General features: G+C 35.2%; 1 long non-coding RNA gene and 1 pseudogene across 1 annotated transcript; one reads left to right on the plus strand and one right to left on the minus strand.

Annotated features, from left to right (window-relative positions):
- The first annotated feature begins 755 nt into the window (after nucleotides 1-755).
- LOC132625090 (receptor-like protein 9DC3) overlaps nucleotides 756-21,576 on the plus strand; it is a 49,514-nt pseudogene continuing 28,693 nt past the window's right edge.
- Nucleotides 12,601-14,155, minus strand: LOC132629190 (uncharacterized). Its single transcript, XR_009578140.1, has 3 exons — nucleotides 14,035-14,155; nucleotides 13,567-13,650; nucleotides 12,601-13,388 (listed from the first exon to the last, which is right to left on the minus strand). It is a non-coding gene; the product is annotated as an uncharacterized LOC132629190 (long non-coding RNA).

Consider the following 21,576-nt stretch of genomic DNA (forward strand, 5'->3'; position numbering starts at 1 on the left):
TTCAAATGTTTTACTCAAGGTCATTACCTAGTGGATTGTCTCATTCGTTTAAACAAAATATATTTGTTTGGATTTAAAAAAAAAAAAAGTCTACCCATTTTTTTAAACGAACCAAACCCGCCCACTAGAAAAAAATTACGTCGTGGCAAAATAAAACAAGGTCTACTAAAAAAAATAGGTAGACTTATCTTTTTAAAGCCATGTGACATTTTTTAATTAAAAAACAAGTTCTTAAAAAAATTATGTGAGCAAAAAGGGTACATTTGCACTATTTCTGTAGCGACATGGGTATATATGTACTACTATTTTAACAAGGAATATATCTGCTAGTTGAGGTGTATATTTGCACATGTTCCCAAAATTAAAAATCAAAGTCCAGCCTATTTGAAGGGCAAAAATCAAAGTCCAGGCCATTTGAAGGGCAATTAAAAGACAAGAAACAAGCTGGAAACAATATTTGACGAAGTCAATAGACCCAAATAAAGAAGTTGGAAACCTTAACCCAAAGCAGTAAAACAAAAGCTTAACCCAGCTTAAAAAAACCATTTGAAGGGTAAAAATCAAAGTCCCCCGTTTGAAGGGTAAAAATCAAAATCCAGCCCATTTGAAGGGAAAACTGTGCAATTAAATGAAAAGAATGTTAAACTTCTGCCCACTTGAAGGGTAACTTTGACCCATACCCGTAAAAAAAAGGGATCTTTGTTTAGAAGGGAAAAGCGGTACGTTCTCTCTTCTCTTTGTTTGTTTCAATTCTCCCCACAATTTTCTTTGTTTACAGTCATGCTTGTAGCTCCGAGTTGGTGGGTTGTTTAGATATTTGGGTACAGCTTCAAAAATATCTTAGAAATTTTTCTTAGAAATAATAGTCTCCTTTTTTTGTTTGGTTTTGAAATAATAGTCTTCATGGAATAAGTCTAAATTTTACTGAAAATGACTAGGTGACCTTCCTGGTATTGAGTCCTCCAAAGTTACAGTAGTAAATGTTCTTTGCTTTCTGCTATATATAACTCAGTATTATTGAATAGAGGTACACAGTAAAAATTTCTTGATTTCTTCTCTACCAACTTAATTTGTATAATTTTTAGTACATAAATGGGTTATCAAAAACTTGCATTGTTTCTGCTATATGTAGCCTTTCTCTATCAACTTGTTTCCTCTTCATCTTTACCTCATTTATGCCCCAATGATCAAGCCCTTGCCCTTCTTCAATTCAAGCACATGTTTACTATAAATGCTTCCGCTAATTCTCTTTGTAATCCTCAGTCAAAAGTACTATCATGGCACAAGAGCACAGATTGTTGTTCATGGGGTGGAGTTCACTGTGAGGAGACAACTGGACAAGTGATTGAGCTTAACCTCACTTGCAGCCAACTTCAAGGCAAGTTCCATTCTAACAGTAGCCTCTTTCTACTCTCCAATCTTAAAATGCTTGATTTGTCTTTTAATAATTTTTCCGGGTCGCTCGTTTCGCCTAAATTTGGTGAGTTTTCTAGTTTGACAGATCTTGATTTGTCGAATTCAGATTTTTCTGGTGTAATCCCTTCTGAAATCTCTCATCTCTCTAAATTGCGGATTCTTCATATATCAAATTTTAATCCATCTGGGCTTAGATTAGGACCTCACAATTTTGAACTGCTCCTTAAGAATTTGACCCAATTAAGAGAGCTTCACCTTACCTATGTGAACATCTCTTCCACCATTCCTCTAAATTTCTCTTCTTTTTTAACAACTCTAAGCCTTCCAGACACAGAATTATTTGGTATATTGCCCGAAAGAGTTTTCCACCTTTCCGACTTGCAATCTCTTGATTTATCATCCAATCCCCCTGCTCACTGTTGGGTTTCCCACAACCAAATGGAATAGCAGTGCATCTCTCATGGAGTTATTTCTCTATGGTGTGAATTTTACCGGTAGGATACCTGAATCATTTAGCTATCTAACTTCACTGCAAATATTGGCCATGAGTTCTTCCAATCTCACGGGGCCCTTTCCTAAACCTCTATGGAATCTCACCAGCATAAAGGAGTTACATCTTCGGGGAAACAACTTGAATGGCCAAATTGAGTGCTTATCTTGTAATCAAACACAACTAGAGCAGCTAGATTTTTCATCCAATTCCCTAACTGGTCTAATACCTTCTTGTATATTCTCCCTTCCTTCACTAAGTATTTTAGACTTGAGCAATAATAGTTTCGGTGGAAAAATTCAGGATTTCAAGTCCAAAACATTGCGTAGAGTTGTTTTAAAACACAATCAGCTACAAGGTCCTATTCCAAAGTCACTCCTAAACCAGCAGAGCCTATCATTGCTTCTCCTTTCTCAAAATAATCTCAGTGGACAAATTGATTCAACTATTTGCAATCGGAAAACACTGGGACTACTAGATTTCGGAAGTAATAATTTGGAGGGATCAATCCCCCAATGTTTGGGTGAGATGAGTGGGCTTTGGGTTTTGGATTTAAGCAACAATAGTCTTAGTGGTACAATTAATACAACTTTTAGATTTGGAAACAGTCTCGCAGTTATTACCTTGGCCGGGAATAAGCTAGAGGGAAAAGTCCCACGGTCTTTGATCAATTGCACAGATTTGCTACTCCTTAATTTAGCTAACAATCAGTTGAATGACACATTTCCAAGATGGTTGGGAACCATACCGAGTTTGACGTTTTTAAAGTTGACTTCTAATAAGTTGCACGGGCCCATTAAAACTTCAAGGACTGGAAACTTGTTTGCACAACTTCTAACTATGGATCTCTCATCCAATGGATTTAGTGGGAATTTACCAGTAAATCTTTTTCAGAATCTCCATGCCATGAAAGTAATTGACGAGAACATGAACCATCGAGGTCGATTTGCTTATTATGATGAGTCTTTGAAAATTACAACGAAGGGATTGGATCTTACTTTTGATCAAGTTTTTTGGAGAATAAATGCAGTTATCGATTTCTCAAGGAATAGATTTGAAGGTCATATTCCAAGCATTATTGGAGATCTTGTTGGGCTTCGTACGTTGAACTTATCTCACAATGGCTTGGAAGGTCATATACCAGCATCACTGCAACATCTATCTATACTTGAATCGTTGGATCTCTCATCTAACAAAATTGGAGAAGAAATTCCACAACAGCTTGCATCCCTCACATTCCTTGAAGTCTTAAATCTTTCTCACAATCATCTTGTTGGATGCATCCCCAAAGGAAAACAATTTGATACATTTGAGAATAGTTCATACCAAGGGAATGATGGGTTACGTGGATTTCCACTTTCAAAAGATTGTGGCGGTGATGATGGGGTACCACTAGCGACAACTCCAGTTGAGCTAGATCAAGGAGAAGAAGGAGATTCAGCAATGATCAGCTGGCAGGCGTTTCTCATGGGTTATGGTTGTGGTCTAATTGTTGTACTCTCTGTAATATACATAATGTTGGCCACCCAAAAACCAACATGGTTTTCGAGGATGGTTGACAAATGGGAACACATAATTATTACGAGAATGCAAAAGCATAAGAAAAGAAAATAGTGTTTAACCTCAAGGTATTCAACTTGATCTTTATCCTTCAGAAGATTCTTTTTTAAAATCAATTTATATATTCTACCTCCTTCATCCTTAAGCTCTTAACTTTAACTCTTCATTTTTGGGAATTGCAGGATTCATGTCTATTGTGTTGTTGGGATGCAAATATAAGCCTTTATCTTCATAGTTTGTGATTTTTCTGAAGTGTTTGTTACCCTATGAATAAAGACGTTTGTTTTCTTCCTTTGAGACTCAGCCAAATTTATTTTCATTTATTTAAAGTTTTAGATTTTTAGCAGAGTTCATGGCCTCAACTTGTACGATTCATCCTCATTATAATTTATTGAGTAATTGGGCTCAAGCATAAAGTCAATTAATAAATAATTGAGGTTATCTTGACCTTTGGTATTTCTATATATTAGAAGCTATAGTTTGGTGGGACGAACACAGCACTCAAAGATTGTACAACAAGCAGTACAAATTGTACTATAGGGTTGGGCCTAACTCAACACGTGTATCTTTCTCCTGTAATTCAATCTGCTCAACTTCTGAATACACAATTCTCCCATTCACTCAAAGACGCATCTCTGTCTGTGAGTATCTCAACTTCCTTCTTTTGTTTTCTCTGTACTTCAATCTTTCACTTTGAAATTCTTTTGTTGACGGGTATGTCATTTTTTATCTTTGTTGTACTTGTGATGTCTGGTGAGTTTTACTTATTCTCTTTCTTTCTTCTTTGTTGCACCCATTTCTTGGTGATGGCATTTTCACCGATCTGATTTAATTTTCTTCATATCTTGGATTATCTTTTGGTGAATTCTTACATGCAGGTCAGTATTTGTGCCCCTTTTGCTTAGGATTTTTCGGAAAGATACTTGATGTGTGTGTTAGAATACATATCTATTTTCTGATTTATATCTGGGTGAAAGGTTGCAAGTGAGTTAAATAGAGGAAGAAGAAAGCACGTAATGACTTCCTCTCGCAGATTACTTGAAATGAATAATCCAGTAATATCCTGAAGCATCTTCATTATGTAATTGGAAATTAAGTTTCTCATTCTAATCAGAATCAAGTTACTTAAATTTCTTCCTGAGCCTGCATTGGTGATGAATCGTGAATGTTGTTTAGCCCATACATGGAATAAATCTGGTTTAGCTAGAGAATAGTGCATTTATGATCTATTTATATCTACAATATTTATTAAAACACGTCAATGCCCCTTGCAAATTGAATGTTGAGATGAGAGAAAAATACAGAGCTTGGACAGCAAAGACTTTCTATGTCTGTGAACTAATTTACATGCTTTAAATTTTTGTGGTTTCTACTACTTTAAATTTATTTCTATAGTTTTGTGCAACTTTTTGAGGTGTAATTTTCTGCTTTTTTAAATTAAAAAAAAAATTGTGTAGTTTTTTGTGTTACATACTTCAGAGTTTGATGGGACTTTCTCGGTGCTTATAGTTAAATCTTTTTTTTTCTTCATTTTCCGTCAAATCTAACAGACAGAGTTCGGTAAATATTTTACAAAAACTAAAAGTGTTAAGTTTTGGCAAACTTAAAGGACCAAAATTGTTAAATCCATATTTAAGTGAATGTATTTGTTTGATTTGATTTGAGTGTTTCATGAAATGCTGAAGAAGTTGAAGCATATGTTCTGGTTTTTTCGGGTTCAGCATCCCAACAGATTAAACATTGTTTGTAGAAATAAATTCAGCCTGATTATTAGTTAACTATCTCCTATGGTCTATTCCACTGATAAACAGAAATTGGACAAGCATATTAAACCATAAATTTAGCAAAGTATTCTCTTTTTGCTCCACTGATGAATTCTGATCTCCTCGCGACGTCGGTGGTCTGTTAATGACGTTATTTAAATGCTGAACTGGTCCCCAACTGTTTTCTTGATAATTAAAGTTTCATTAATCATTTTTTTCTGCATTTCCTTCCTAGCTTTAGTTGTCCCTTAGCAAATGTTTGACATCATAATCACAACCCTCTTTTCTTCTTTCTCGTTTGTCCCCCCCTGGTGTATGCATTCTAATGCTGCTTAGAGTACTATATTCTTACCACATTTTGCACCTCTAGCAAACAGTCAAGAAGCTGGTGTTGATTTTCTGGTTCTGAGATGAAGATTCATTAGTTAGCTTCTGTTTTTAATTGATACTAAAAAAATTGGGAGAATTACGCATATATACATAAGAATAGGGTACATTTACAAAATATGACCATACTTTTCAGTTTACAAAACATATCAATAGATTTCTTAGAAAACATATACGAAAATTTTCGCTCAAGTCTTGAAAAATTCGCTCAAACTTGTGTATGAAAAATGTATTGTTCAGTTCGTTGTAGGCTTTCTTCCCAGCGATTGGCATTGCCATCAATGATAGCATTGTTTCGGACGGTTATCTCTAGATGCAACCATGTTGTCGTTCTATCTGATGTCAACAGCTTCTGGAAAAAACACTTATTTCATTGTTTATAACCCAACAAAGGCACATTAACTGATGGCCCAAAATCTTCAGCCGCTTCAGATTACACATCACAAGTTAAGGTTTTTGTAAAAAGCAAATTTATGTCTTCTATTCTAATTTAGAGCATGCTTAGCGGCGGTTATAAAGATCAACATCCGCTCTTGTGTGGATAAAATGTTGGTCTTTAATTGAACTCTACTACTGCCTCTTCATGATGGTTTTGCCTTCTATGTGGTCCGCACACTTGGTGGTGCTGTCTTTGTAATGATTTTATGTATTCTATTCAAATTTAAAATGCAATTTCAGGAATGTTTTTCTCTGATTTACGTTGAGGTTCATGACAGTGCCAATTTATGGACAGTATCTTTGTTTTTTGAAAGCTTGTCTTCTTTTACAAAAGTTTCTAATTTTCTAGACTTCAAAATTGGTTGAAAGGAAGGTAACCTTTTTATTTGTCTATTTCAATTTTGGCTGGATTATGAATATAATATAGACTTTTTCTATACTAATGCACTGGACATCTTTTGACTTGAAGGATGGATTAGGAGATGTGTATTAAATGATCAGATTCTCTTAACATTCCAAGTTTTGCAAATTAGCCTTTCTTCCTCACATTTTTTTCTTCTAACAGTTGTTGCCTAGTAGCTGTTTTAGTCCCAGTATTATTGTTTGACAAGAAAAGTAATGGCATCATCTTGAATTTCTTTGAGTAATTAACCAGTGATTTTAGTAATTTTCAATTTGGTCACTGCAGGAGGTTCTTAGCAGTTTGGTGTTAAAGTAAGACTCTTATGAGCTAATGCAGTAAAATTTCTGTGTAGTTTCATACATATAACTTAAACCTTCTCACAAGGCACTCCTTTCTTTTTCTTCTTTGATTCTTATTTGTCTCTCAAAATTTCATTTACAGATATTTGTCAGTGCTCACTATGACCCAAAATTTGGACAAGCTGAGCCATGGAAGAACGTCTTTGGACCAGTTTTGTATATCTTAAATCTGTCGTTGGCGGAGAGGATCCCCTTACTCTCAGATACGATGCCAGACAGCAGGTATAATTAGGTAAAAGTTGTTATTGTTGAGTTGTTCTTATCATGACTTTCACCTACAATACAACATTTTTTGAAATTAATTGAATGCAATATGCCTATCTTATCTAATTAACAACCATTTGAAGAGGTAAACAGAAATTTCGGCACGGAAAACATAAAGGGAGTAGAGGTTAACAAGCAGTCAACCATTTTTAGATGAGTTTGATCAGAAAATACGTAACTAACTCTATCCCTAACCCATGACCCATGGCTTCTAAAAACAAAAACTTAACAGTTGCAATCACATATTCTGATGAAAAATTGCCACACACTCAAATATTCGAAGAACTTGATAAATCCACGTGAAATGTATATGGTATTCAAGTTGTTGATCATTGGTTGTGAGATTGTTCAAGAAGAAGTCCAGTGGGAAAAGAATCAGATGGAGATTTTTAACTATCGTAAGATTAACCTCTTCATCAGTAAATTCAAGCCATAAAGGTAAAATCCACGCTAGATTTTAAGTTTATGCATCATATCTGTGTTTCAAAGTACTAACTAGATGAAGTTGGTATAAGTGGCACCTATACATTGCATCCATGCTGGATCTGCCAATTATTCGCAGATGCTGATTCTGATTCTATGTTGAATTTCACAATTTCAAAATGGTTAAACGAAAGCTTATTTTGTAGGTGATAATCTGCAGCGACAATGACGAGAACAGAGGCGACTGAAGTTACTGGAATTTAAGCACAAACGGCGCCAGTGAAGTACAAAAGGAATGAAGCGGAGATGGTCAAATGCTTTATGTGAGTGTTGCGAACTGACAGGGTGGAAAACTGTGGTTTTGTATTGATAATCTGGGTGAGAAACCAAGGGCGGTGGATTGAGGGAGGAGTGAACAGTGTCAGTCGTCTCTATTGGTGCTATAGAATGAAAAGACAAGGTAAATTTTCATCGGAAACCAATTGTCAAAAATGACTTGAGCATTTAAGCCACTGGCCAGGACACCTACTAAACGTTGTGTATTACTAATTTTCTTTGGCAGTATTGTGACGAATATGCAGATCTATATAGGATTTATACTAAAGAAGAATGGAGGAAATCACTCTGCCTATTGACGACAAGAATTGCGGATATGAACTTGGATACATATAGGAGGCAGGTTCAATTTTATGCCTATCATCCAGACTAGAATTTATCCTTTTACTTTATGCTCCTAGGGAATTTCATTATTGTGAAAGTCTGATAATAAAACGTATTTAAAACCTGAGGCTGTGTATGTTTACAAGGAAAATTGTGAGAGAGTTACCATAGGCGGTGGTTTTAATGGGTTGCAGCGTCAACGCAACCCAATAGGTAGAGACTAATTTAGAATTTAAACCTAATGGAAGAACCAAGTGAAGTTGCACTTACAGTTACCAAGCTCCATGCAGTGTGAATAGAGTTTCCTTCAATTCATTTTTCCAGCTATAATTGTTTAACCTATCTTTCTCCAAAAAAAAAAAAAAAAGGGTTACCCACTGTTCTTGATCTTTCGTGAAATAGTCATCTTCCAACTATTGGTTGCATCTCTCTGTCTGAATTTAAACTACAATAGAGAAGGGGTTTGTCTGAAAAATAAGAGCTTGAGTAATATCTTCGGGAATTAGAGACTGAGTAAGAAAACTGGACAAGTCATTTAGACGAGCAATATGTTGAACCGTAGAAATATTCCTTGTGGTTTTTAAAATTAATATTTTAAAATTCAAAGAATGTGTTAGTCCATTGAAACTCGCTAAACTTCATTTTTCATGTCAAAATGTAACTCCATACAACAATTAAAGATTGTATATGCTCTGTGGTGTGCGTATCTTCTAAGTACTATTCAAGATTTGTAACTAGCCGTTCTTCTTTGTTTTGTCATTACTTTTTCACGCCATGATTAAGATGTTAATTTGAATTCACATGTATCAAATGATTATGATCAGAAAGTCAAAGGATATTGATGAGGAAAAAGGTGTTATTGCAGAAGAAGATGATAAATTCTGATTGTCAAGAACTATGGTTTGCTTAATGTTGCTTCAACTTCTTGGCTTGAGGCTTGATTTCTGACACCCATGGAGGAAAGAATTATGGATGTGAATTATGTCTTTGTATTTTAGGAACTTTAAGAACAAGTGCATAGACCTCTGGATCCTTCTACCCCTTAGGATAAAAAGAGTGAGTTTCTGTTCCTTCACATTTGCTTTTGAAGTCACGTGTTAAGGCGTTCATTAAGCTGGTGAATTACACTCACATCATGCCAACATGTTACACACTGGATGTGGATCTGAAGGATTTGGCGGATGTTGATGTTCTTGAGGCACGTGATAAGAAGGTTTCTGCTGTAAGGAGACTAAGGCTAGGCTTGAGGAGAGGTTCAAGAATGGCAAAAATCGCTGGTTCTTCACTAAGCTTAGGTTCTAAGCGAAGGATGGTAATTTTGGTTTCGTTTTGTTAAGATTGAATCAGATTTTGATGAAATGGTAATGTTCGTAGTATTGAAGAGTTGACGGATTATGTTTTTATTGTCAAGATACTATTTGTATGTTTTTGTTGTTGAACTATTTTATTGATGGATAATTCCTAGACCTGCTTTCAAGTTTCCAAAAAAAAAGAAAAAAAAAAAAAGGAATTTGCTTTTGAATGTTTTCTGTTCTTTGCAGAAGTATGTGGCTTAAGTAAATAAGCTGGATTCCAATTACCTACTGACTACTACCTTCAAAAACTATTATAGTATTCTTATTTGAACATACGCGATAACGTGCTATACAGAGTTCAATGACTGATTGAGATTGCACCAGAAAAGACATTATGCCTAACTAGAGCAGGTCAGACCTTTATAAAAATGGCACCAGTGATGATTCAAAGAAGCTTCGGCCTGCTGAACTTTCAACAATAACGGATGCTGCTAGAGGCGGTAAATTAGTAGGTAAATCTTTTCTTTTCTGCTCATGATACTGCAGCAGTAGCTTTTCTTTTTGTCACTGAAGACATTATCTAGCTTTGTATGAGTATCCTAGAGTTCAAGCATTTGATCAAATTGGATACACACACTGTTTGATATAAGTATAAAAATTTAGACATGAAGCTTTTGTTTCTTTTCCAAACTACTTTAACCCCCTTCGTGGTGTTGTCATTCATGTAGTCTTTGTTTTTTTATTTCTTCTTTAAATTAGTATCAGCATGTAATATGAGGATAACATGATCGGTAGCAGAAAAAATTTAGGGGATTTGGAAATAGGCTGCTTCGGTGCCGAAATAAGACTCTGAATGTTAATAAAAGGATATGTTGGGAGATTATGACAAGTATTCCTCGGACTTGTTATCATTAAGGACCTCCTCACTAATGCTAAATGGTTAATGTTTATGGTATAGGTCTTACAGTCTTGGTGAACCTTTTCATCGAGATTTAACAAGAAGTCTATACTTCGCAGATTCTTTAGTAGCTCTTTATCCAAAATATTGGTACATATCTGTTTATGCATTTTCTACACATGTCCTAATGTTATAGGTTATCAAAGTGCAATATTTGGCTCGTGAAGAAATTGAAGTAAAATAGTATGTTAAGGTCGACTTTAACTCTGTATACTTCTCAGATTTTTTAAGCTCTTTTTTTTCATAATATTGATACATATTTGCTCATATATTCTCTATACATGTCCTAATTTTATAGGTTGTTAAAGTACATTTGGCTGGTGAAGAAATTGAAGTAAATTGAACCAGTGTGTTAAGGCCAACTTTAACTGGGTATCTTACAAAACAAAAAGACCCAATAGAAAGACCGGAAAGGATTCAAGGAAAGATCAAGCTCATAAGACATATACACTAGGGAGAATTCAATGAAGAAAAAGTTGTGAAAAAAGAGTTGGATGCTTACAAGAAAAGTCAGAAATATTAGTTCAACATGTAATATTGTTTTTTCTACAGAATGTAAGATATGCAGGAATTATGGTTAGACTTGAGTCTTTTTGGTTATTTCTAATATTCGTGTTTGAATTGTATCCTGATTTCTAAGATCCAATAGGATCACTTTCTTTACCAGATTAGCAAAATATAATAAGATTGCTACCTCCTTCATCCTTAAAGCTCTTAACTTTAATTCTTCATTGGAAAATTGCAGGATTCCCGTCTAATGTGTTGCTGGTGATGCAAATAAAAGCTATTGCTTTCCTAGTTTGTGATGTTTCACGAAGTGTTCATTACCCTGTGAATAAAGACATGAGTTTTCGTATACTAACAGTTTGTTACATATTCAGCCTAATTATTAGTTAGCTAGTTGGATTCGACTGCAAAGTTCAATTTATAAATTTATGAAGTTATCTTATCTTTTTTCTTAATTACGTCAGGTAATTTCAATAGCAAGCTAAACGCTTACTTATTAAGTATGTCCTTGATGATGATTAATTGGCTTAAATATTCTTATGGTATTAACTTAATGGATAAAGATTGCTCTAAAGTTCAAGCATATAACTTCTAAACGTGAAAACATTTGAGCATTTAACTCACAATCTTGAGGCAATCGAGAAAGTAGCTCAAGATTGATAAATCTCTATGCATAGGAATGTTCAAGTTTTCTAATGAATAAATTTGGGGCTAAATTTCAATGCAAGGCATCGATAAGTTGGATCAATTCCAAAGAAAAAATATGTTCTATTACTGTCTGGGCTAAATTTTGAGTGTCATTCAAAACTCAGCTCTAGCGGAAATCAAAAAGAGAAAAAATCTTATCATGATAATTAATACTTCTATTACTAGATAATCGTCACTCCATGTGAGTCGAAAATTGCACTTGTCTATATTTTGCGTAATTTTTCCTGTAAAAAGAATCAAAGGTATGTCCCTCTATTTTTTGTATTTTCCATTTTCTTAATAACTTTCAAATGTTTCTTTAAGAAAAAACATCAAATATGCTCTTTTTGGGTTGCCACTTTCACTTGATCACGAAACAAATTCAAAACTAACAACTCCATTTCTTCTTTTGTTCAACATGTCCTGCTTTTGAATATTTCTGCTAGTTCAATGCGCTTGAGTTCAGGTTTGCATCAAGCATAATTAGTTTATATTATTCATACAACTAATCTATACTCAAGGACGGATTTATAGCATTTGCTCTGGGTTTACGTGAACTCAGTAGCTTATACCCACACCATGTATATATATTAAGAAATTTTCTGAATATCTATAATTGTTTAATTGCATACCTAAAGATTTATATAATATTAACTTTAGGTCCTTACCGGAACTCAATTCATAAACTTAAAATTCTGGATCTCCCGATTGTCTCAGAAAAAAAATGATACCAGAAGAGAAGACGCGGAAAGGAAAATAAAGGAAATATTATTGTTGGAAATGGGATCAAGCGATGTCAAATGAGTTGAAAATGAAATGATCGTGTATCCAAGGAGAGAGTAAGTGAAAAGAAAAGTAGAGGAGGTGACTTAGTGGAACAAGTCCAACCATCAATTTTTTCTTTTTGTAATGAAAAATTGCACTGTTAATAGGACGGTCAGTCGATAGTGGAAGCAAAACTTTGTCACAGCTCTATGACCGGTCGCCAAAGTAACAAATGAAAAATAATTAGTATACATGTTAATTCTTCAACCAATCCACATACAGCACGCAAACCCAAGCTGCTATTAAAGTTGCATTACAAAATTGAACTACAGGCAAATAGTATCAAAAGGTAAAAATCACCGTGCTCTCACCATTATCAACAGCCTTGACGGCTTGATCACCAACACCTCCATCTTGACAAGCAAGGGTAGCTCAAGTGGTTAAGCACCTCTACCATCAACCGGTAGGCTGAAGGTTTGAGTCGCGTTGGGGGAAGTGAGAACCCGTTTTTTTCCAGTTCTCTAACAACTTCTTGTTATTAGGATGTTGCAGGACCAACAGTTGCATAATTATTGTGCAAAATAACTGCTTCGATTCACTCATCTGTCTTAATTTATTGGCAAGAGATCTGAACTGTGAGAAATTAAAATAGTTATGGACACATTTACAAAACTAGAAGTCTTCCGATCCCATGCCAATGGGTGTGCTTAAGAGCTGGTGGCAACTGAATACCTGTCACACCTAAGCCACGCTTTTGCCAACAACCTTTCTTTCTGGTGGACCTAGCTAAAGTCCAGGAACAGCTACAAAGACTTCAAGAGGCCTTAGTCGAGCTTTTTTTCCTCCCCTATCGCATTCTATTGACTTTTTTCATAGTAGTAGCAGTCTAAGTGCCAGCTAAAGAACCCTTCGAGTATGTGAGCCGTCATCAAGTCTTTTTTTCCCGTTGAGTGGTACGGTTTGCGTCATCCACCACTGCATCAAAAGGACCATGCATGCTTCTGAATTCACTCCTGAAATTGCACGAAATTAGTCTTAATAACTTCTCTTTTCACAAGCCAACTTTTCTAAGGAATTAGCAAACTTCTCTGTTTAATAAGTTCAATAGTCCACCTGAGTCTAACCCTTCATATTTTTTGAGCATTTCAAATGCTAGTACGTATCATAAAGTAGAAGGAAAGTAAATTTTACCAGTAATGTCACTTCCATGGTGACAAGTAGCTTTTGGTGTCAATCTTTTGGAAAGATACAATGCAATCATCCATCTTTTCACATCTGGGAAAAAAAAATTGATATTCAAGATGATAAAAAAATACTAGTACTAGTAATTACTCTATAGAATGGAAAAATACAAATCATTTAAACGGAAAGATTTTTTCAAGCAGAAGGATAACCGAGCGATGGACACTGAAAGTTATCAAATGGAAGATGAAGAGACGACATATTCACAAGTTTTCAAAATCAGAGAGAGTCACTAATACTTTTAAGTCCATTTTTTTTAATTGTACATTGACTTATGAAACAACATAGAACTCTTGATATTTCTTTTCACTATATTCAATTGACTACTACAAAAGCAGTGACTGCGCGTTAAGGAAAGTCGTCAAAAAAGGATCTTCCATTAAACAATAACTTGCATAAAGACATCCTCATTTGCACCTTCAGCAGATGGACTCGCCCCCGATATTTACATCGATGGCTCCCTTAATTAACGACCCTTGTACTTACAGAGCACTCCATTCGCAAGTTCTGTGTAGGGAAATGAATCTGAGAGGAGCTCTGTAACAACCCAAAAATTTTCAAGTGCTTAGAATTACTTCCTTATATGTAGAGTATTTAATTTTAACGAGTTTCATCTTGGAGCGTGTACTAATTATACCCATATAACATGTATGTATAAATTAGCAGTTGAATATTATTTACATGATATAATATTAGTTGGTGAATTGGTTAAGAGTAAATTAGTGGGTCAGGCCCACTACTTAGCTATTGGTCAGTTTTTAGATGAAAGTGGAGAGATAGAAAAATCATTATTCTATTCCCAGACTAAAAAGAACAAAAAAAAAAAAGGAGAACCGCATAGGGCAGTTGGTACTACTGCGTTCAAGAACCATTACAGAGAAAAGTTTCTCTCGGTTAAGAAAGACAAAAAATTCCAGGTACATAGTATGTTATTATTTTAGTATTTAAAAAGAAAAGCATGTTGCAGAGTGATTTTGGATATTAACAAGAATGGTAGGATTTGTAGAGGGGGTGATTTCAAATTGCAAAAGTTGCCACTCTTTTGCTGCAATTCACGTGCAACTATATAGTACCCATTTTGTTTCTTTTGCCCATTTTTGTTTCTTTCCCTCCCTTCGTCTTTTCTCTGTACACTCTATAATATTAGAATTTATTTTGGGATGTTTATTTTCCTTCTTTCACCCTTTTTCTGTACACTATAAATATTAGTATTCATTTTGGGTGTTGGGGTTATGTAAAAAATATTGTAGAATTGTTTAGTAAGGGTATATATGGAGATACAAGTTCTACTTTTTAAAAGAATTATGGATCAAAGTATAGAAGGTTGAGATTTAGTTCTAAACCTAAAATTATAGGATTAGTTTTCCTAGACTAATTTAGACCATTTATTTATGTTATTGGATAGATTGAGGCTATTGGAGATTGTTGAAGAGAGTTTGGCATTTCAAGAGAGGTTGCGTTCCGGTTATAAGGCAAGTGAGGCTTAAACTTTTAGTTTACTTGCTTTTCATAAAAAGCATATGGTTTGTGTTGTATGTATGCATTTAAACCATTTAGTTCGTGTGAGTGGACAAGCATGATCTAAATTGGATAATTTTCATGTTTCTAAAGTAATGATCATATGAGTACTTCAGCGTAATTTCGCTTAAATAGATACTATTTATATAAATGTAAAGTTTAGAAGTGGTATTGATTGAATGTATGTTCCACTTATCATATCTTCAGAGGGGCATACTTCCACAGATCTCGTTGATGCTCAGTGAAAGATAGATGCTAGAATCTTAAGTGACCCGGGTAAGATGGGGGTAAATAATGCCCTCTACGGAAGACGGGGTAAGATATAGACAAATATGTACTATGTCCCGTGAGCATACATTCAAATTTAGTGCACTTCATGTATTGCTCGTTCGGGTAAGATGAGGGTAAATAATGCCCTCTCCGGAAGACGGGGTAAGACATAGACAATACGTACTATATCCCGTGAGCATAGATTTAGATTCAGTGTATTGCATCTATTGCTTGTCCGGGTAAGATAGGGGTAAAAATAATGCCCTCTCCGGAAGACGGGGTAAGACATAGACAAATACGTACTATGTTCCGTGAGCCTACATGCAGATTCAATGTATTTCATGTGTTACTCGTCCGAGTAAGATGGGGGGTAAATAATGCCCTCTCCGGAAGACGGGGTAAGACATAGATAAATACGTACAATGTCCCGTGAGCATAGATTCAGATTTAGAGTATTTCATGTTTTGCTTGTTTATGCTTCGTGATTTCAGCTTTAGCTTCAGTGTTTGTATATATTTAATATACTTGTACTGTGTAATTGTTTTTATACATTATCAGGGATTTCAAGACTTGCCCCAGGGGTAAGCTGAGAGTGCTGATGATCTTGCTGGGTCTTTTAGACTCACGCTTGTTGATGTTGTATGTGTGCAGGTATGGTTAACGGTGACCAGGTAGCCGGTACTTGATTCATTCCAGCTTTGTTCAGTCTAGTTTAGTCGAGGTGAGCCACCATTCGATCATGGCGGCCTCTTCATCTTTCGTTGACTTAGTAGTATTCCGAGCTACATCTCGTACTTTTATATTCAGACTAGTAGTTCCATGACTTAGACATTGTTATGGGGTTTATGGGCAAGACTAAGTATTTGTATTTCGCTTCCGCACTTTTCTTTGTATTATGAGACTTTGCGTATTATTAATTTTATTTGTCAATTTTCGCATGATTAGCTTAGAAGGTTCGCCTTATGGATAGAAGCTCACGGGTGCCCGGTCACGACCTGAGTGTCAGATTTGGGTCGTGACAAACTTAGTATCAGAGCACTAGGTTTCATTTTTCTTGGAGTCATGGAATAGTGTCTAGTAGAGCCTTGCGAATCGGTACGGAGACGTCTGTACTTATCTTCAAGGGGTTATATGGACATTTTAGGAAAGTTTCTATTCTTTTATTCCTCCCTCGTGCTATAAAGCTTGAAGTATGAAAGTGATACACTTCTTGTTCTTCCCTACGTGAAGCGGGAATACACTCAACTATTCAGGTGCTAGCTACTAAGAGTGTTTCTTCAGGAGTTACAAAGAAGTTCAGAAAGGTAAGAGGTAAGCCTAAAAGATAGGCAAACATATGGAAGACAACTTGAGTTGAGTATTAGCCTACAAGGCTAGGAGAAGTATCAAGAGTTACTGTACATATCTGGAAGACTCTAAGAGTTGAGTTAGGTTCTAAAGATATATACCTCTTTATGTTTGTCGAAGTGGGATCATAGGTTCAGTCAGCTGAGCGACTATTGCGCCTACTCAATCAGTGACACATATAGCAAGGCTACAAGTAAAGCGTGAACTACAGTGCATATAGGTTATACTTGAGATAATATGAGCATAATTAAGTAAATTTCCTTGAGTGTAAATGGTAATAGAAAATGGAATTTCAGCAAAATACAAATTAAGACGACGGTTTTATGTCACATTCATGAAAGTTGACTACTGCAACTCATTGAGGAAAATTAGTTCTGTTTAGCGTATTCAGTTGGCTATGTAAGGCTATCGAGTATGTTATATATGGAGAATTGACATTGACATTTCAATCTTCATGACTTGCACATTGGCTGAATCAGATAAACCTACTACTACAACATATTTCAGTTCGGGTTTTGGAGAGTTCCGGACTACTTAGCAGTAGTGACTATAAACCTTCAAGGATTTTGCACTTCGAAAGGGTGTGTTAAAGAGGAGTTTAATCTTGTTAAGTTTCTGTGTTGAATACATCATAGTTAAGTGATATCACACCTCATTAGATTGATTTTTATTTATCTTCTTATGATTTGTATTTATCTTCTTAGAATGGGCATGCTTTCCCATATAGTCACCAGTGCATTGAGCTCCAAATTCAGATAGCAGGGCACTTTTGCCATCACAATTAGATTTGCATTGAGCGCCAGACTCAACATAGCATGACACTTTTGCCACTGCAGTTAGATTTGTGTTGGGCGTCAGGCTCAGTACAATCCCAACGTCAGTTATTTCTTATGACCAGTAGGGAGTACAATGCTAGACTTATTTTTAGCCGAAAGCACCTTCAGTTATAAAGTAAGACGTTGAGCATGAGATTTAGTGTACCAGGATTTGTCTGCCTAATCAGTTTGAATAAGACATAGGGTATAGGATGTTTTTCCCGCATCAACAAAATGAAAAGTCTAGTTATAGAGGATGTTTGTGACATTTGGAGGTTGTGAAGTGACCAACATCGAACATGATTTATTTTTCCACAGTTAACTAATATGTGTTATGCTTTGCCTATCATGAGTTTAAGAAAAATAGTTAGAATGCTGATACTTTATATGGAAGAATAAGGAAATTGAGTCGTAGGACAAGTTATTATAGCTTCAGCCTAAGTGGGGTAGTGTCTTATGGAAAATCGTGCCTATTGGAGGAGGGCAATTATAATTCTAGACGGAGAAAGACTAGTGAACCTTATAAGTTTGGTTGAGATTTTCCAAAGGTCAAGTTGAGCATGGATTGATTGTTTTCATCAAAATGGAGCTTAGCCTTATATGGAAGTGAATGTGTAGTTGCATTCAGGAAAGGTTATTCCTTGTATCAAAAGTCCAGTAAATGTCGAGAAGTGTGTGTTTAGCTTGTATAATGGTGCCTTGGACGCTAGAGTGGAATTTTAACTTTTGGGACATTTTCACGATTTGCAAGTTCCAAATGAATCTTTAAGATGTATATGATGTTTTACCTATGAAGGTAATAGAATTCTAACTTGATATACTGAAGTAGTTTTCTAGACCTATGGATGTAGATGACTTGTGTTCAGTCTTTATGGGCTTAAGGAACCAAGAGTTCAAATCCGTATTGGTGTTATTGCTATAGCAAGGAGCCTATGATAACAGTTTCTGCGGATACTGTGAGTACTATATGTGTTGAGTACTAAGAGAATTAAATTCTACTAGAATACCATATCAAGTTGGTATGAGTCGAGCTAAATATGACATCTAAAAGGATTCTGAAGATATTGAGAAAGGTGAAATAGTGGAAGTATATCGTTTTATGTATTTAACAAGAACATGAAAACTATCATGTAGCAAACTTGACTATCACAACACTTTTTACTTGCGCAACTTAGAAGACAATTCAGTTTTGATGAGGAGATGAGTTTGGACCTTAGATGTTTAAAACAATAAGTAGAACGGTCTAAGTATATGGCTTGCCTTAGGGTACGAAAATTTAAAGTAGTAGCACAAACTTCTAAATAGATAAAGAGACATGAGGAGAACTACAACACCCAGATTTGAGAATTGACCACGACAATTTGGTATATAGAATTATGACAGACCTATATGTACTAAGAAGTCATGCTGGTTCAATATTGATCCTAAGAGTTTACAACAGGTCCTCAAGATAAAAGGGCCATCTCAGATATAACAACAACGATTCGGGTTGATATACGAAGTTCTTACACTATCCTTACAATATTTGCAGCAAAAGTACGATATATAAGATTTAGGTTCAGCAGTCGTTGAATTAGTATGCTCATTAGAAGCATCTTGTTATTATCCGGGTAAGACATGTTATTGGTGCACGGCGCAAGGCGGGTCAAGCAGGGTCAATGCACCAAAGATGGGGTAAGACATGCGGGTCAGGTATCCCATGTCCCATAAGCAGTAATTCATCAGTAGTATATTATATTTAGCAGTGTTTTCGGGTAAGCCGAACGGTCCATGGACCACTATAGGTGGGTAGCCACGAGACTAACGCTCCGAAGACAGGGTAAGAGATGTGAATCAAATGTTCCATATTTTGTAAGCCTCTCTTATGATTGGTGACAGTACAAACAGTTTCAGAATTAGCAGTGTTATCTTCAATATTAATAGCTTTTCAGTAATTGCTTGCAGCATGTAATAGTTGGGTAAGCAACGAGACAATCAATCCGTATGAAGTGCATGAGGTTATGCCTTCTGTCACGAATGATAAAGGATGGTGGCTAAAAAAAAAAAGGATCAATGCTAATCGGGAATTTGACCTAATGTCTTAAGAGCCTAGGAGAGGTATTTCATGAGGTCCTATTTGATCTCTAGTAGTTGAGGATGTTAAGCAAGATAGTGGAGTGATTTATATTGTAAATATGTATACATAAGAGGTTACCATATATTGCATTATCACACATACTAAAACACCTGGATTTTAAGTTGGTACCAATATAACAAAAAAGGAATGCAATCTATGTGCAATTTACTTTATCAATTATAAATAGTTTCCCTATGTTTGTTCACTTATCAGATTGGAAGACCTGATATTTGTGGACTTCTGTATATACATAATTAATTTTTCTTTTCACATGTTGTCATTTAGGTTTTGAAATGATAAGGTAGAGTGGTGGTTACAGGATAGTATTTGTATGAAGTGAATCCTATCTTGATTTTTTAAGTAAGTAATAATTTATTAGTTGGTGAAATGGTTTATTACTTGGGTAATCGTGGTTTTATCACTTAAATGAGCCACTGTTGATTTGAATAGAAAGTTTTAGGAGTAATATTTATTTCTAAGTGAAATTGCTAATTTGTTATTCATACATTACTTGGTGTAAAGTGTTTTTGTTGACAATGAATATTGGCTATCTGCACTTTTATCATTTAGTTAGCTAGTCATGATTTTTTTTTGTCCATATTCTATGGGCTTATGAACCAGAAATACTACAAATATCTAAATGGGCACTGTTAGTTTCAAGAAAAAGTTTACTACTCCAATTACTAGCCAAGAGAAATTTAAACAGAAAGGAATCCACTACTTATCCAACATTTGTTAAGGTATACAATTTACTTTATGCAAATATTAATAGTTTTCTTGTCATCTTTGCGCCTAGGCATGAAAACATTCATGAGGCATTCTATTAGGAAGATTAGACATTTTAGTGAATCTTGGATCCTTTAATGGATCATATCGTGACCAAAAGAAGTTTTAGTGCGTATGTGCATTGGTTACATGTGTACTAGATCATGGATTTACTTGTTCATATTTATATGTTGATTTGTTCGAGATACATTGGTGTTATATTCTTTATTTGAAATTTTGCATGATGGTACGAGGTCGCCCGGTGCCCCATTTTGCATGTGATTTATGGTATGGAGTCGCCCGGAACTCCCTAGTATATGTTAGTTTATAAATTATGACCGTTGGTTGTTGTTATTAGCTATTTTAAAACAAGTATATAGATAGCATTAGTCCTAATTACGGGGGAAATTCTGCCAAAATTTTTGTAGACCTAAGAGACTTGTTAAGATAGTTAAGGTTTGCCAATGCGTTGATCTTTGACCAAGGGTAGAACTTTTCTTACGTTCGCGGACGAACGTTATTTTAAGGGAGGGAGAATGTAACAACCCAAAAAATTTCAAGTGCTTAGAATTACTTCCTTATATGTAGAGTATTTAATTTTAACGAGTTTCATATTGGAGCGTGTACTAATTATACCCATATAACATGTATGTATAAATTAGCAGTTGAATATTATTTACATGATATAATATTAGTTGGTGAATTGGTTAAGAGTAAATTAGTGGGTCAGGCCCACTACTTAGCTATTGGTCAGTTTTTAGATGAAAGTGGAGAGATAGAAAAATCATTATTCTATTCCCAGACTAAAAAGAACAAAAAAAAAAAAGGAGAACCGCATAGGGCAGTTGGTACTACTGCGTTCAAGAACCATTACAGAGAAAGATTTCTCTCGGTTAAGAAAGACAAAAAAATTCCAGGTACATAGTATGTTATTATTTTAGTATTTAAAAAGAAAAGCATGTTGCAGAGTGATTTTGGATATTAACAAGAATGGTAGGATTTGTAGAGGGGGTGATTTCAAATTGCAAAAGTTGCCACTCTTTTGCTGCAATTCACGTGCAACTATATAGTACCCATTTTGTTTCTTTTGCCCATTTTTGTTTCTTTCCCTCCCTTCGTCTTTTCTCT

This window comes from Lycium barbarum, chromosome 2 (assembly GCF_019175385.1).
Source record: "Lycium barbarum isolate Lr01 chromosome 2, ASM1917538v2, whole genome shotgun sequence".
NCBI classification, from domain to species: Eukaryota; Viridiplantae; Streptophyta; class Magnoliopsida; order Solanales; family Solanaceae; genus Lycium; species Lycium barbarum.